The following is a 15,164-nucleotide window of genomic DNA, read 5'->3' as shown; positions in this document are numbered from 1 at the left end:
GTTACCTGCTGTCCCTCAACTAACTAGAGACACCATCGTTACCTGCTTTCCCTCAACTAAATAGACACCATCGTTACCTATTGTCAATCAGCTAACTACAGACAAAATCGTTACCTTCTGTCCCTCAACTAAATAGACACCATGGTTACCTGCTGTCCTTCAACTAACTAGAGACACCGTGGTTAACAGCTGTCCCTCAACTAAATCGACACCATCGTTACCTGCTATCCCTCAACTAAATAGACACCATGGTTACCTGCTGTCCCTCAACAAACTAGACACCATGGTTACCTGCTGTCCTTCAACTAACTAGAGACACCATCATTACCTGCTGTCCGTCAACTAACTAGAGACACCATGGTTACCTGCTGTCCATCAACTAACTAGAGACACAATGGTTACCTGCAGTCCCTCAACTAACTAGAGACACCATGGTTACCTGCTGTCCCTCAACTAAATCGACACCATCATTACCTGCTGTCCTTCAACTAACTAGACTCCATCATTACCTGCTGTCCCTCAACTAACTAGAGACACCAGTACTACCTGCTGTCCCTCAACTAACTAGAGACACCATTGTTACCTGCTGTCCCTCAACTAAATAGAGACACCATGGTTACCTGCTGTCCCTCAACTAACTAGAGACACCATCGTTACCTGCTGTCCTTCAACTAACTAGAGACACCATCATTACCTGCTGTCCCGCTACTAACTAGTCACCATCATTACCTGCTGTCCTTCAACTAACTAGACTCCATCATTACCTGCTGTCCCTCAACTAACTAGACACCATCATTACCTGCTGTCCCTCAACTAACTAGAGACACCATCACTACCTGCTGTCCCTCAACTAACTAGAGAAACCATTGTAAGCTGCTGTACCTCAACTAACTAGAGACACCATAGTTACCTGCTGTCCCTCAACTAACTAGACACCGTGGTTATATGATGTCCCTCAACTAACTAGAGACACCATGGTAACCTGCTGTCCCTCAACTAACTAGAGACACCATGGTTACCTGCTGTACCTCAACTAACTAGACACCATCGTTACCTGCTGTCCCTCAACTAACTAGAGACACCATGGTTACCTTCTGTCCCTCAAAAAACTAGTCACCATCGTTACCTGCTGTCCCTCAACTAACTAGAGACACCATCGTTACCTGCTTTCCCGCAACTAAATAGACACCATCGTTACCTATTGTCCCTCAGCTAACTATAGACAAAATTGTTACCTTCTGTCCCTCAACTAAATAGACACCATGATTACCTGCTGTCCTTCAACTAACTAGAGACACCGTGGTTACCTGCTGTCCCTCAACTAAATCGACACCATCGTTACCTGCTGTCCCTCAACTAAATAGACACCATCGTTACCTGCTGTCCCTCAACAAACTAGACACCATGGTTACCTGCTGTCCTTCAACTAACTAGAGACACCATGGTTACCTGCTTTCCGTCAACTAACTAGAGACACCATGGTTACCTGCTGTGCCTCAACTAACTAGAGAAACCATGGTTACCTGCTGTCCCTCAACTAACTAGACACCATGGTTACCTGCTGTCCCTCAGCTAACTAGAGACACAATCGTTACCTTCATTCCCTCAACAAACTAGTCACCATCGTTACCTGCTGTCCCTCAACTAACTAGAGACACCATCATTACCTGCTTTCCCTCAACTAAATAGACACCATCATTACCTATTGTCCCTCAGCTAACTATAGACAAAATCGTTACCTTCTGTCCCTCAACTAAATAGACACCATGGTTACCTGCTGTCCTTCAACTAACTAGAGACACCGTGGTTACCTGCTGTCCCTCAACTAAATAGACACCGTCGTTACCTGCTGTCCCTCAACTAACTAGAGACACCATCGTTACCTGCTGTCCGTCAACTAACTAGAGACACCATGGTTACCTGCTGTCGTTCAACTAACTAGAGACACCATCATTACCTGCTGTCCGTCAACTAACTAGAGACACCATGGTTACCTGCTGTGCCTCAACTAACTAGAGACTCCATGGTTACCTGCTGTCCCTCAACTAACTAGACACCATGGTTACCTGCTGTCCCTCAGCTAACTAGAGACACAATCGTTACCTTCTGTCCCTCAACAAACTAGTAACCATCGTTACCTGCTGTCCCTCAACTAACTAGAGACACCATCGTTACCTGCTTTCCCTCAACTAAATAGACAACATCGTTACCTATTGTCCCTCAGCTAACTATAGACAAAATTGTTATCTTCTGTCCCTCAGCTAAATAGACACCATGGTTACCTGCTGTCCTTCAACTAACTAGAGACACCGTGGTTACCTGCTGTCCCTCAACTAAATCGACACCATCGTTACCTGCTATCCCTCAACTAAATATACACCATGGTTACCTGCTGTCCCTCAACAAACTAGACACCATGGTTACCTGCTGTCCTTCAACTAACTAGAGACACCATCATTACCTGCTGTCCATCAACTAACTAGAGACACCATTGTTACCTGCTGTTCCTCAACTAACTAGAGACACCATGGTTACCTGCTGTCCCTCAACTAACTAGAGACACCATCCTTACCTGCTGTCCTTCAACTAAATAGACACCATGATTACCTGCTGTCCTTCAACTAACTAGAGACACCGTGGTTACCTGCTGTCCCTCAAATAAATAGACACCATCGTTACCTGCTGTCCCTCAACTAAATAGACACCATCGTTACCTGCTGTCCCTCAACAAACTAGACACCATGGTTACCTGCTGTCCATCAACTAACTAGAGACACCATGGTTACCTGCTGTGCCTCAACTAACTAGAGACACCATGGTTACCTGCTGTCCCTCAACTAACTAGACACCATGGTTACCTGCTGTCCCTCAGCTAACTAGAGACACAATCGTTACCTTCTGTCCCTCAACAAACTAGTCACCATCGTTACCTGCTGTCCGTCAACTAACTAGAGACACCATCGTTACCTGCTTTCCCTCAACTAAATAGACACCATCGTTACCTATTGTCAATCAGCTAACTATAGACAAAATCGTTACCTTCTGTCCCTCAACTAAATAGACACCATGGTTACCTGCTGTCCTTCAACTAACTAGAGACATCGTAGTTAACAGCTGTCCCTCAACTAAATCGACACCATCGTTACCTGCTATCCCTCAACTAAATAGACACCATGGTTACCTGCTGTCCCTCAACAAACTAGACACCATGGTTACCTGCTGTCCATCAACTAACTAGAGACACCATCATTACCTGCTGTCCGTCAACTAACTAGAGACACCATGGTTACCTGCTGTGCCTCAACTAACTAGAGACACCATGGTTACCTGCTGTCCCTCAACTAACTAGAGACGCCATCCTTACCTGCTGTCCCTCAACTAAATAGACACCATCGTTACCCGCTGTCCCTCAACAAACTAGACACCATGGTTACCTGCTGTCCTTCAACTAACTAGAGACACCATGGTTACCTGCTGTCCATCAACTAACTAGAGACACCATGGTTACCTGCTGTGCCTCAACTAACTAGAGACACCATGGTTACCTGCTGTCCCTCAACTAACTAGACACCATGGTTACCTGCTGTCCCTCAGCTAACTAGAGACACAATCGTTACCTTCTGTCCCTCAACAAACTAGTCACCATCGTTACCTGCTGTCCCTCAACTAACTAGAGACACCATCGTTACCTGCGTTCCCTCAACTAAATAGACACCATCGTTACCTATTGTCAATCAGCTAACTATAGACAAAATCGTTAACTTCTGTCCCTCAACTAAATAGACACCATGGTTACCTGCTGTCCTTCAACTAACTAGAGACACCGTGGTTAACAGCTGTCCCTCAACTAAATCGACACCATCGTTACCTGCTATCCCTCAACTAAATAGACACCATGGTTACCTGCTGTCCCTCAACAAACTAGACACCATGGTTACCTGCTGTCCTTCAACTAACTAGAGACACCATCATGACCTGCTGTCCGTCAACTAACTAGAGACACCATGGTTACCTGCTGTGCCTCCAATAACTAGAGACACCATGGTTACCTGCTGTCCCTCAACTAACTAGAGACACCGTGGTTACCTGCTGTCCCTCAACTAAATAGACACCATCGTTACCTGCTGTCCCTCAACGAAATAGACACCATCGTTACCTGCTGTCCCTCAACAAACTAGACACCATGGTTACCTGCTGTCCCTCAGCTAACTAGAGACACAATCGTTACCTTCTGTCCCTCAACTAAATAGACACCATGATTACCTGCTGTCCTTCAACTAACTAGAGACACCGTGGTTACCTGCTGTCCCTCAACTAAATAGACACCATCGTTACCTGCTGTCCCTCAACGAAATAGACACCATCGTTACCTGCTGTCCCTCAACAAACTAGACACCATGGTTACCTGCTGTCCCTCAGCTAACTAGAGACACAATCGTTACCTTCTGTCCCTCAACAAACTAGTCACCATCGTTACCTGCTGTCCCTCAACTAACTAGAGACACCATGGTTACCAGCTGTCCCTCAACTAACTAGACACCATGGTTACCTGCTGTCCCTCAGCTAACTAGAGACACAATCGTTACCTTCTGTCCCTCAACAAACTAGTCACCATCGTTACCTGCTGTCCCTCAACTAACTAGAGACACCATCGTTACCTGCTTTCCCTCAACTAAATAGACACCATCGTTACCTATTGTCAATCAGCTAACTACAGACAAAATCGTTACCTTCTGTCCCTCAACTAAATAGACACCATGGTTACCTGCTGTCCTTCAACTAACTAGAGACACCGTGGTTAACAGCTGTCCCTCAACTAAATCGACACCATCGTTACCTGCTATCCCTCAACTAAATAGACACCATGGTTACCTGCTGTCCCTCAACAAACTAGACACCATGGTTACCTGCTGTCCTTCAACTAACTAGAGACACCATCATTACCTGCTGTCCGTCAACTAACTAGAGACACCATGGTTACCTGCTGTCCATCAACTAACTAGAGACACAATGGTTACCTGCAGTCCCTCAACTAACTAGAGACACCATCATTACCTGCTGTCCATCAACTAACTAGAGACACCATTGTTACCTGCTGTTCCTCAACTAACTAGAGACACCATCGTTACCTGCTGTCCCTCAACTAACTAGAGACACCATCCTTACCTGCTGTCCTTCAACTAAATAGACACCATGATTACCTGCTGTCCTTCAACTAACTAGAGACACCGTGGTTACCTGCTGTCCCTCAAATAAATAGACACCATCGTTACCTGCTGTCCCTCAACTAAATAGACACCATCGTTACCTGCTGTCCCTCAACAAACTAGACACCATGGTTACCTGCTGTCCTTCAACTAACTAGAGACACCATGGTTACCTGCTGTCCATCAACTAACTAGAGACACCATGGTTACCTGCTGTGTCTCAACTAACTAGAGACACCATGGTTACCTGCTGTCCCTCAACTAACTAGACACCATGGTTACCTGCTGTCCCTCAGCTAACTAGAGACACAATCGTTACCTTCTGTCCCTCAACAAACTAGTCACCATCGTTACCTGCTGTCCCTCAACTAACTAGAGACACCATCGTTACCTGCTTTCCCTCAACTAAATAGACAACATCGTTACCTATTGTCAATCAGCTAACTATAGACAAAATCGTTACCTTCTGTCCCTCAACTAAATAGACACCATGGTTACCTGCTGTCCTTCAACTAACTAGAGACATCGTAGTTAACAGCTGTCCCTCAACTAAATCGACACCATCGTTACCTGCTATCCCTCAACTAAATAGACACCATGGTTACCTGCTGTCCCTCAACAAACTAGACACCATGGTTACCTGCTGTCCATCAACTAACTAGAGACACCATCATTACCTGCTGTCCGTCAACTAACTAGAGACACCATGGTTACCTGCTGTGCCTCAACTAACTAGAGACACCATGGTTACCTGCTGTCCCTCAACTAACTAGAGACGCCATCCTTACCTGCTGTCCCTCAACTAAATAGACACCATCGTTACCCGTTGTCCCTCAACAAACTAGACACCATGGTTACCTGCTGTCCTTCAACTAACTAGAGACACCATGGTTACCTGCTGTCCATCAACTAACTAGAGACACCATGGTTACCTGCTGTGCCTCAACTAACTAGAGACACCATGGTTACCTGCTGTCCCTCAACTAACTAGACACCATGGTTACCTGCTGTCCCTCAGCTAACTAGAGACACAATCGTTACCTTCTGTCCCTCAACAAACTAGTCACCATCGTTACCTGCTGTCCCTCAACTAACTAGAGACACCATCGTTACCTGCTTTCCCTCAACTAAATAGACAACATCGTTACCTATTGTCAATCAGCTAACTATAGACAAAATCGTTATCTTCTGTCCCTCAACTAAATAGACACCATGATTACCTGCTGTCCTTCAACTAACTAGAGACACCGTGGTTACCTGCTGTCCCTCAACTAAATAGACACCATCGTTACCTGCTGTCCCTCAACGAAATAGACACCATCGTTACCTGCTGTCCCTCAACAAACTAGACACCATGGTTACCTGCTGTCCCTCAGCTAACTAGAGACACAATCGTTACCTTCTGTCCCTCAACAAACTAGTCACCATCGTTACCTGCTGTCCCTCAACTAACTAGAGACACCATGGTTACCAGCTGTCCCTCAACTAACTAGACACCATGGTTACCTGCTGTCCCTCAGCTAACTAGAGACACAATCGTTACCTTCTGTCCCTCAACAAATTAGTCACCATCGTTACCTGCTGTCCCTCAACTAACTAGAGACACCATTGTTACCTGCTTTCCCTCAACTAAATAGACACCATCGTTACCTATTGTCAATCAGCTAACTACAGACAAAATCGTTACCTTCTGTCCCTCAACTAAATAGACACCATGGTTACCTGCTGTCCTTCAACTAACTAGAGACACCGTGGTTAACAGCTGTCCCTCAACTAAATCGACACCATCGTTACCTGCTATCCCTCAACTAAATAGACACCATGGTTACCTGCTGTCCCTCAACAAACTAGACACCATGGTTACCTGCTGTCCTTCAACTAACTAGAGACACCATCATTACCTGCTGTCCGTCAACTAACTAGAGACACCATGGTTACCTGCTGTCCATCAACTAACTAGAGACACAATGGTTACCTGCAGTCCCTCAACTAACTAGAGACACCATGGTTACCTGCTGTGCCTCAACTAACTAGAGACACCATGGTTACCTGCTGTCCCTCAACTAACTAGAGACACCATCCTTACCTGCTCTCCTTCAACTAACTAGAGACACCATGGTTACCTGCTGTCCCTCAACTATCTAGAGACACCATGGTTACCTACTTTCCCTCAACTAACTAGAGACACGATGGTTACCTGCTGTCCCTCAACTAAATAGACACCATCGTTACCTGCTGTCCCTCAACTAAATAGACACCATCGTTACCTGCTGTCCCTCAACAAACTAGACACCATGGTTACCTGTTGTCCTTCAACTAACTAGAGACACCATGGTTACCTGCTGTCCGTCAGCTAACTAGAGACACCATGGTTACCTGCTGTGCCTCAACTAACTAGAGAAACCATGGTTACCTGCTGTCCCTCAACTAACTAGAGACACCATCATTACCTGCTTTCCCTCAACTAAATAGACACCATCGTTACCTATTGTCCCTCAGCTAACTATAGACAAAATCGTTACCTTCTGTCCCTCAACTAAATAGACACCATGGTTACCTGCTGTCCTTCAACTAACTAGAGACACCGTGGTTACCTGCTGTCCCTCAACTAAATAGACACCGTCGTTACCTGCTGTCCCTCAACTAACTAGAGACACCATCGTTACCTGCTGTCCGTCAACTAACTAGAGACACCATGGTTACCTGCTGTCGTTCAACTAACTAGAGACAACATCATTACCTGCTGTCCGTCAACTAACTAGAGACACCATGGTTACCTGCTGTGCCTCAACTAACTAGAGACTCCATGGTTACCTGCTGTCCCTCAACTAACTAGACACCATGGTTACCTGCTGTCCCTCAGCTAACTAGAGACACAATCGTTACCTTCTGTCCCTCAACAAACTAGTCACCATCGTTACCTGCTGTCCCTCAACTAACTAGAGACACCATCGTTACCTGCTTTCCCTCAACTAAATAGACACCATCGTTACCTATTGTCCCTCAGCTAACTATAGACAAAATTGTTATCTTCTGTCCCTCAACTAAATAGACACCATGGTTACCTGCTGTCCTTCAACTAACTAGAGACACCGTGGTTACCTGCTGTCCCTCAACTAAATCGACACCATCGTTACCTGCTATCCCTCAACTAAATAGACACCATGGTTACCTGCTGTCCCTCAACAAACTAGACACCATGGTTACCTGCTGTCCTTCAACTAACTAGAGACACCATCATTACCTGCTGTCCGTCAACTAACTAGAGACACCATTGTTACCTGCTGTTCCTCAACTAACTAGAGAGACCATGGTTACCTGCTGTCCCTCAACTAACTAGAGACACCATGGTTACCTGCTGTCCCTCAACTATCTAGAGACACCATGGTTACCTACTTTCCCTCAACTAACTAACACCGTGGTTACCTGCTGTCCCTCAACTAACTAGAGACACCATCGTTACCTGCTGTCCGTCAACAAACTAGACACCATGGTTACCTGCTGTCCTTCAACTAACTAGAGACACCATGGTTACCTGCTGTCCGTCAACTAACTAGAGACACCATGGTTACCTGCTGTGCCTCAACTAACTAGAGAAACCATGGTTACCTGCTGTCCCTCAACTAACTAGACACCATGGTTACCTGCTGTCCCTCAGCTAACTAGAGACACAATCGTTACCTTCATTCCCTCAACAAACTAGTCACCATCGTTACCTGCTGTCCCTCAACTAACTAGAGACACAAACGTTACCTGCTTTCCCTCAACTAAATAGACACCATCGTTACCTATTGTCCCTCAGCTAACTATAGACAAAATTGTTATCTTCTGTCCCTCAACTAAATAGACACCATGGTTACCTGCTGTCCTTCAACTAACTAGAGACACCGTGGTTACCTGCTGTCCCTCAACTAAATCGACACCATCGTTACCTGCTATCCCTCAACTAAATAGACACCATGGTTACCTGCTGTCCCTCAACAAACTAGACACCATGGTTACCTGCTGTCCTTCAACTAACTAGAGACACCATCATTACCTGCTGTCCGTCAACTAACTAGAGACACCATTGTTACCTGCTGTTCCTCAACTAACTAGAGACACCATGGTTACCTGCTGTCCCTCAACTAACTAGAGACACCATCCTTACCTGCTGTCCTTCAACTAAATAGACACCATGATTACCTGCTGTCCTTCAACTAACTAGAAACACCGTGGTTACCTGCTGTCCCTCAAATAAATAGACACCATCGTTACCTGCTGTCCCTCAACTAAATAGACACCATCGTTACCTGCTGTCCCTCAACAAACTAGACACCATGGTTACCTGCTGTCCTTCAACTAACTAGAGACACCATGGTTACCTGCTGTCCATCAACTAACTAGAGACACCATGGTTACCTGCTGTGCCTCAACTAACTAGAGACACCATGGTTACCTGCTGTCCCTCAACTAACTAGACACCATGGTTACCTGCTGTCCCTCAGCTAAGTAGAGACACAATCGTTACCTTCTGTCCCTCAACAAACTAGTCACCATCGTTACCTGCTGTCCCTCAACTAACTAGAGACACCATCGTTACCTGCTTTCCCTCAACTAAATAGACACCATCGTTACCTATTGTCAATCAGCTAACTACAGACAAAATCGTTACCTTCTGTCCCTCAACTAAATAGACACCATGGTTACCTGCTGTCCTTCAACTAACTAGAGACACCGTGGTTAACAGCTGTCCCTCAACTAAATCGACACCATCGTTACCTGCTATCCCTCAACTAAATAGACACCATGGTTACCTGCTGTCCCTCAACAAACTATACACCATGGTTACCTGCTGTCCTTCAACTAACTAGAGACACCATGGTTACCTGCTGTGCCTCAACTAACTAGAGACACCATGGTTACCTGCTGTCCCTCAACTAACTAGAGACACCATCCTTACCTGCTGTCCTTCAACTAAATAGACACCATGATTACCTGCTGTCCTTCAACTAACTAGAGACACCGTGGTTACCTGCTGTCCCTCAACTAAATAGACACCATCGTTACCTGCTGTCCCTCAACTAAATAGACACCATCGTTACCTGCTGTCCCTCAACAAACTAGACACCATGGTTACCTGCTGTCCCTCAGCTAACTAGAGACACAATCGTTACCTTCTGTCCCTCAACAAACTAGTCACCATCGTTACCTGCTGTCCCTCAACTAACTAGAGACACCATGGTTACCAGCTGTCCCTCAACTAACTAGACACCATGGTTACCTGCTGTCCCTCAGCTAACTAGAGACACAATCGTTACCTTCTGTCCCTCAACAAACTAGTCACCATCGTTACCTGCTGTCCCTCAACTAACTAGAGACACCATCGTTACCTGCTTTCCCTCAACTAAATAGACACCATCGTTACCTATTGTCAATCAGCTAACTACAGACAAAATCGTTACCTTCTGTCCCTCAACTAAATAGACAACATGGTTACCTGCTGTCCTTCAACTAACTAGAGACACCGTGGTTAACAGCTGTCCCTCAACTAAATCGACACCATCGTTACCTGCTATCCCTCAACTAAATAGACACCATGGTTACCTGCTGTCCCTCAACAAACTAGACACCATGGTTACCTGCTGTCCTTCAACTAACTAGAGACACCATCATTACCTGCTGTCCGTCAACTAACTAGAGACACCATGGTTACCTGCTGTCCATCAACTAACTAGAGACACAATGGTTACCTGCAGTCCCTCAACTAACTAGAGACACCATGGTTACCTGCTGTGCCTCAACTAACTAGAGACACCATGGTTACCTGCTGTCCCTCAACTAACTAGAGACACCATCCTTACCTGCTGTCCTTCAACTAACTAGACACCATGGTTACCTGCTGTCCCTCAACTAACTAGAGACACCATGGTTACCTGCTGTCCCTCAACTAACTGGAGACACCATGGTTACCTGCTGTCCCTCAACTATCTAGAGACACCATGGTTACCTACTTTCCCTCAACTAACTAGAGACACGATGGTTACCTGCTGTCCCTCAACTAACTAGACACCATGGTTACCTGCTGTCCCTCAACTAACTAGAGACACCATCATTACCTGCTGTCCTTCAACTAACTAAAGACACCATCGTTAACTGCTGTCCTTCAACTAACTAGAGACACCATCGTTACCGGCTGTCCCTCAACTAACTAGAGACACCATCATTACCTGCTGTCCCGTTACTAACTAGTCACCATCGTTTCCTGCTGTCCTTCAACTAACTAGACTCCATCATTACCTGCTGTCCCTCAACTAATTAGACACCATCATTACCTGACGTCCCTCAACTAACTAGACTCCATCGTTACCTGCTGTCCCTCAACTAACTAGACACCATTGTTAGCTGCTGTCCTTCAACTAACTAGACTCCATCGTTACCTGCTGTCCCTCAACAAACTAGACACCATGGTTACCTGCTGTCGTTCAACTAACTAGAGACACCATCATTACCTGCTGTCCCTCAACTAAAAAGAGACACCATGGTTACCAGCTGTCCCTCAACTAACTAGACACCATGGTTACCTGCTGTCCCTCAGCTAACTAGAGACACAATCGTTACCTTCTGTCCCTCAACAAACTAGTCACCATCGTTACCTGCTGTCCCTCAACTAACTAGAGACACCATCGTTACCTGCTTTCCCTCAACTAAATAGACACCATCGTTACCTATTGTCAATCAGCTAACTACAGACAAAATCGTTACCTTCTGTCCCTCAACTAAATAGACACCATGGTTACCTGCTGTCCTTCAACTAACTAGAGACACCGTGGTTAACAGCTGTCCCTCAACTAAATCGACACCATCGTTACCTGCTATCCCTCAACTAAATAGACACCATGGTTACCTGCTGTCCCTCAACAAACTAGACACCATGGTTACCTGCTGTCCTTCAACTAACTAGAGACACCATCATTACCTGCTGTCCGTCAACTAACTAGAGACACCATGGTTACCTGCTGTGCCTCAACTAACTAGAGACACCATGGTTACCTGCTGTGCCTCAACTAACTAGAGACACCATGGTTACCTGCTGTCCCTCAACTAACTAGAGACACCATCCTTACCTGCTGTCCTTCAACTAACTAGAGACACCATGGTTACCTGCTGTCCCTCAACTAACTAGAGACAACATGGTTACCTGCTGTCCCTCAACTAACTAGAGACACCATGGTTACCTGCTGTCCCTCAACTATCTAGAGACACCATGGTTACCTACTTTCCCTCAACTAACTAGAGACACGATGGTTACCTGCTGTCCCTCAACTAAATAGACACCATCGTTACCTGCTGTCCCTCAACTAAATAGACACCATCGTTACCTGCTGTCCCTCAACTAACTAGAGACACCATCGTTACCTGCTTTCCCTCAACTAAATAGACACCATCATTACCTATTGTCAATCAGCTAACTACAGACAAAATCGTTACCTTCTGTCCCTCAACTAAATAGACACCATGGTTACCTGCTGTCCTTCAACTAACTAGAGACACCGTGGTTAACAGCTGTCCCTCAACTAAATCGACACCATCGTTACCTGCTATCCCTCAACTAAATAGACACCATGGTTACCTGCTGTCCCTCAACAAACTAGACACCATGGTTACCTGCTGTCCTTCAACTAACTAGAGACACCATCATTACCTGCTGTCCGTCAACTAACTAGAGACACCATGGTTACCTGCTGTCCATCAACTAACTAGAAACACAATGGTTACCTGCAGTCCCTCAACTAACTAGAGACACCATGGTTACCTGCTGTGCCTCAACTAACTAGAGACACCATGGTTACCTGCTGTCCCTCAACTAACTAGAGACACCATCCTTACCTGCTGTCCTTCAACTAACTAGACACCATGGTTACCTGCTGTCCCTCAACTAACTAGAGACACCATGGTTACCTGCTGTGCCTCAACTAACTAGAGACACCATGGTTACCTGCTGTCCCTCAACTATCTAGAGACACCATGGTTACCTACTTTCCCTCAACTAACTAGAGACACGATGGTTACCTGCTGTCCCTCAACTAACTAGACACCATGGTTACCTGCTGTCCCTCAACTAACTAGAGACACCATCGTTACCTGCTGTCCTTCAACTAACTAAAGACACCATCGTTAATGCTGTCCTTCAACTAACTAGAGACACCATCGTTACCGGCTGTCCCTCAACTAACTAGAGACACCATCATTACCTGCTGTCCCGTTACTAACTAGTCACCATCGTTTCCTGCTGTCCTTCAACTAACTAGACTCCATCATTACCTGCTGTCCCTCAACTAACTATACACCATCATTACCTGACGTCCCTCAACTAACTAGACTCCATCGTTACCTGCTGTCCCTCAACTAACTAGACACCATTGTTAGCTGCTGTCCTTCAACTAACTAGACTCCATCGTTACCTGCTGTCCCTCAACAAACTAGACACCATGGTTACCTGCTGTCGTTCAACTAACTAGAGACACCATCATTACCTGCTGTCCCTCAACTAAAAAGAGACACCATGGTTACCTGTTGTCACTCAACTAACTAGAGACACCATGGTTACTTGCTGTCCCTTGACTAACTAGAGACGCCATCAGTACCTGCTGTCCCTCAACTAACTAGAGACACCACAGTTACCTGATGTCCCTCAACTAACTAAAGACACAATGGTTACCTGCTGTCCCTCAACTAACTAGAGACACCATCGTTACCTGCTGTCCCTCAACTAACTAGAGACATCATCGTTACCTAGAGGCACCATGGTTACCTGCTGTCACTCAGCTAACTAGAGACACCATGGTTACCTGCTGTCCCTCAACTAATTAGAGACACCATCATTACCTGCTGTACCTCAACTAACTAGAGACACCATGGTTACCTGCTGTCCATCAACTAACTAGAGACACCATGGTTACCTGAAGTCCCTCAACTAACTAGAGAAACCATGGTTACCTGCTGTCCCTCAACCAACTAGACATACCATGGTTACCTGCTGTCCTTCAACTAACTAGAGACACCATGGTTACCTGCTGTCCATGAACTAACTAGAGACACCATGGTTCCCTGCTGTCCCTCAACTAACTAGAGACACCATGGTTACCTGCTGTCCCTCAACTAACTAGAGACACCATGGTTACCTACTGTACCTCAACTAACTAGAAACACCATGGTTACCTACTGTCCCTCAACTAACTAGAGACACCATCGATACCTGCTTTCCCTCAACTAAATAGAGACCATCGTTACCTATTGTCCCTCAGCTAACTATAGACAAAATTGTTACCTTCTGTTCCTCAACTAAATAGACACCATGGTTACCTGCTGTCCTTCAACTAACTAGAGACACCGTGGTTACCTGCTGTCCCTCAACTAAATCGACACCATCGTTACCTGCTATCCCTCAACTAAATAGACACCATGGTTACCTGCTGTCCCTCAACAAACTAGACACCATGGTTACCTGCTGTCCTTCATCTAACTAGAGACACCATCATTACCTGCTGTCCGTCAACTAACTAGAGACACCATGGTTACCTGCTGTCCATCAACTAACTAGAGACACAATGGTTACCTGCAGTCCCTCAACTAACTAGAGACACAATGGTTACCTGCTGTGCCTCAACTAACTAGAGACACCATCCTTACCTGCTGTCCTTCAACTAACTAGAGACACCATGGTTACCTGCTGTCCCTCAACTAACTAGAGACACCATGGTTACCTGCTGTCCCTCAACTAACTAGAGACACCATGGTTACCTACTTTCCCTCAACTAACTAGAGACACGATGGTTACCTGCTGTCCCTCAACTAACTAGAGACACCATCATCACCTGCTGTCCCTCAACTAACTAGACACCATGGTTACCTGCTGTACCTCAACTAACTAGAGACACCATCGTTACCTGCTGTCCTTCAACTAACTAAAGACAC

Source organism: Oncorhynchus mykiss, chromosome 19 (assembly GCF_057628025.1).
Source record: "Oncorhynchus mykiss isolate SJ-2025 chromosome 19, ASM5762802v1, whole genome shotgun sequence".
NCBI classification, from domain to species: domain Eukaryota; kingdom Metazoa; phylum Chordata; class Actinopteri; order Salmoniformes; family Salmonidae; genus Oncorhynchus; species Oncorhynchus mykiss.
Note: the sequence above shows the minus strand (reverse complement) of the source record.